The sequence below is a fragment of the Balaenoptera acutorostrata genome, chromosome X, assembly GCF_949987535.1.
Source record: "Balaenoptera acutorostrata chromosome X, mBalAcu1.1, whole genome shotgun sequence".
Taxonomy (NCBI): Eukaryota; Metazoa; Chordata; class Mammalia; order Artiodactyla; family Balaenopteridae; genus Balaenoptera; species Balaenoptera acutorostrata.
In genome coordinates, this window is record NC_080085.1 from 29839708 (window position 1) to 29843937 (window position 4230).

At 39.6% G+C, this 4230-nt stretch overlaps 1 pseudogene; it reads left to right on the top strand.

Moving 5' to 3' along the window:
* Positions 1-1838: 1838 nt before the first annotated feature.
* Positions 1839-2459, top strand: LOC114236859 (lysosome-associated membrane glycoprotein 1-like; annotated as a pseudogene).
* The last annotated feature ends 1771 nt before the right edge of the window (positions 2460-4230 follow it).

The following is a 4230-nucleotide window of genomic DNA, read 5'->3' on the forward strand; positions in this document are numbered from 1 at the left end:
TCTAAGTAAATCAGAGCCTTGTTATCTTTGCCCGCTATTATTTTTAGGTCCCCATAAATAAAAAGAACAGGACTGTACATCCTTGGAGGACACATATCGGATAGATTTAAAACCATGGATGTCAATATCTGCTTATATCATTAAATCAATGAACATATTAAAAGAAAATAAAGCAGTACTTTATAATGAAACACAGCTCTACCTCTCAACTATGGGACACTTAGTTCTTCATTGCAAAAGACAATAGTTTGCAAAATAACTTTGAAAACAAACCAGAGCTACTTCAAGTCAGCCTATATTTCAGTGTGTCAAATCTTTGGAGTGTTACTTACATGATGAATGCAATGAACCACCAAGACCCTTCTTCAAGGAAGGATCTTGCCCCAGATCTTTGCCCCAGCTTTCATCTGTCATCCACTTCAGGGAATGCCTCTACTGTAAAGAGACACATTTTTCAAGGTCATACCCTTCCTGGGTCAGCCCAAAGCCAATGACTGATGAAAGCAGGAGTGTCAAGTACTGGCCTTTTCGGCCCATCATGCATTGATCCTGGCTCTCCAGAGCTCCCCCATGGTGACACCTGAGGCCCGGCATCACAAACGACTGGACTTCTCCTGCTTCCTTCTCTTCCCTTACACAGGGTTTGGTCACCAGGCCATCCCTTTGCTATTATGCAAACTAAAACCTCCATCAGAGTTAGCTTCTTGAAGAACCAAGGGAATTAAGAGAAGCATAATATGGCAGTTGCAGGAACAATGACATCATCATCAATGATTATTTTCAAAGGCAAAATAGAGCATTTGAATTTTTCAGTAGCTGACATTGTCAAATATTAGGTTATGGCCCTTAAAGGAAAACCTCACCCATTCAGTCACACTGGAGTAGAACACAGATATCTAAGTTTGAAAGCTTAAAAATAGTAACAAAACCACCACAAGAGGGGGCTCACATGATAGTGTTCACAGGGCAGGCAAAGCAGTCTGTGCCACCAAGGTCTCCATCTTGGTCCAAAGGGCCCAAGCAACAGGGTGCATCTCAATTTTGCTGACATGTTTCTTTCTTGCCATATCCTAACCCCTGGATTAGTGGTCTTTTTGCCTATTTCCTAACTTCCAAATGTAGGCGGATACACGAGAGATCCTGGCAGATGGTGGAGGTGCAGTGGAAACCCACCTGGGCCTCCTGTTCCAACCCTTCCTGCCCCTGGCAGCCCTGGGTGGTATTTGGAGGGGGTAACTGCTCATGCTGCTGCTTTCATGACTGAGGCACAGTACATCTGCAGCGTTTAAGATGAAAAGTGGTTACTGAGCATCTTGCACAATGGACAACTTCTCAAGCTGCTTTCTCGAGGAAATATTACACAAAATTGATGACAAAAATGTGACCTTTAATCTACCACCTAATGCAGAAGTACTGAATAGTAGCCGCTGTGGTTAAGAGAAAGCTTCTGACACGAGTACAGTGACTGCTTTTGAAGGATATACACTGACCTTCGATTCCATAAGGAATGCAACACCTTACAGTGTCCAACTGTTCAGTTTTGGTTATAACTTGTCAGACACAACTATTTCTCCCAATGCAAGGGCAAAAGGAATCAAGATTGTGGAATCTATACTTGACATCAAGGCAGACATAGATGAAAAATAGAGGCATGTCAGAGGCAACCAGATACACACAAATAATGTAACTATTAAACTCTGTGAAGGAACTATCCAGGAATACCTTTCAAATAACTTCAACAAGGAAGAAATACTCTGTAAGCAGAGACTTTCCCAGTAACAGCCCCAAGGCCCAAGCCTACCAGTTCCCCAGAAAGTCCACCTGCTTAGAAGTACACTATGTATCACACAAATGGAACTGGTCTGCTTATAGCATGGGCTGACGAATGATTATCACCTATGAGAAAAGCTATAAGGCAGTTGTGACAAGGGCATTTAATATCAATCCAAATAAAGCCACTGAGCTATAATTCTCATTTAGTGACACTGGAACTCCTCAGCGAAACTGTGACTCCTCTTGTCTGCAGTGTTGGAATAGATGCAACTTCTAGCCTGTTTTTCCTACAAGGAATCCAGTTAAATCCAACTCCATATGGCATCAGAAATTCCACTTTTAAAGCTTCCAATGGCGCACTGAGAGTCTTCTAGCCACCACTGGCAATTTCCCTAAGCGCAACCCTGAGGAAAATGTTCAAGGCACAAATGCACCTTCCGTCAACATTTTCAAAGTTTGGATGGGTCCAGGCTTTCAAGTTTGAAGGTAACAAGTTTGGATCTGTTGAAAAACGTTACTGAAATGGAAATACCATGCTGAGCTCTGTTGCCATTGGGGGTGCCCTTTCAGGAAATGCCCTCTTTGTCCTAATTGCTTACCTCATTGGCATGAACAGAAGTCATGAAATTACTTTCCACCACTATATATCAACAGCAATTGCAAGAGGTTATATTCATTTTCCCTGAGTTAAATTAGTATTGAAATGGAGATGTACTTTCTTGTAAACTTTTTTTTTAACCAATCTGCTTTATCAAATATGAAGTTCATCTTGCAACGTTTACTATACACGAAAGGTTAACTGTTGAAATAGTGGTGTTAGTGTTGCTAACTGGTTAAATATTAACATTTACCAAAGTAGAACTCTAAGGTAAGGATAAGAGCGCTTTTCTAAATTGGCACTGGCTCCTTTATCATTTGATGTTTTTAAGATCTTGGCATTTGCTTTCTTCATTCTCTATTCTGATTTAGGCCTTATGAAGTCAAAGCCTTGGGTTTTAACACTTATAACTGATGAAGGATAGTTAATGGCTATACTCACACAACTAAGAGATTCAAAACAATAGAAGAAAGAAAAATCTAAAACAAAAGTACTCCAAAACATGAAAATTTCAAATGCTTAAGCTAAGCTTTAAAAATCAGAAGAGGCATGACTCATAGAGGGATGAACAGCACAAAATTCAAGTATTACAGAGTCAACTGGACTTAATCCTTTGGCATTTTTATATTCTGCCACTTAAAAACTGGCACTTTTAACTAAAATACTAAAAAAAAATCGGTACTATTTTTACTTACTATGTATTTCGTAAAGCGATTTTCAGTCTTCTGTTTCAAGTTCAGGGTGATCCTGTTTCTGTACTTGTATATAATATGGGTTTCATTGTACTGCTTTATCCACTTAAAGCTGGGTTGTGACCGTACACTTAAAGGATCAGTTCATATGCAATTCATTGTTTGTAATAATGCTGACAGAATTCTCTTGCTTGTTTGTGTGGAAACCACAACAACAGTGAATGGGAATCACCACTGATCTACGGGCCAGGCATTGTACAGTGAAATTTACATCTATTATCTTCGGTTATTTATTTGTACTCTAATTATGCTTCTTACCATTTTAGAGATAAAGAGTAACTTACACATGGTTATAGGATGAAGTGAGATTGAATTCCTATCTTACTGACCTTAATGTTCAATATGTAGGTTTCTGCCACTCTATACACTGCCTCTTTTGGCATCAGGAAACAATTTTAAATAAATATATTTCTATTTTTTCGAATATATACCTAACTGTTCCTAGGTTAATACAGTTTCTATTCTCTTGGCCTGCCACAGGACTGGCTTCTCAGAGTGAAAAGCCCTCTGCTAAGCCCCTGCTAAGACAAAGTCCATGACAGACACCTCCTACGGCTCCATCATCCACAGGACCATTTCTACTCATCTACAGAATCTTTCCTCTTTGCCATGTGCCTCAGGCCCAATAGTGATCGCACTCTACTTCAGTAGCATTTTCCTAGGCATTCTGAGCACTGTATGTCTTACTGCCCTGCTGACTGAGCTCTGGCTTGCTGCCTATTTCACCTCCCTACCCTCCTCCAAATATTTTGTTTCTAGTGGAAGCAGAAATGGTATGACAGCAAAGCAAAGAGGCCCCGGTGACAAGTATGTTCCCAAAAGCTACAGGATTTTCTGTGTGACAGTCGATAATCCCCAAAAAAAAAAAAAAAAAGTTCTTTTTGTTAAAAAGAGGCATTTTAAAACTAAAAATGATGTCAATTTTATTTTATTTTATTACTCATCAATGTCTATTCTTCAGACTATATAGGCTGAAGAACTATGCCACTTAGGACCCTTCACTAATATATGGTGAAGGCAAAGCTAATTAATGATACAAGTGCCTATTCTCAGCCTGCCTGCCTACCTATCAATTGATATATCATCATCTTTTTCTCTCATTTCTTC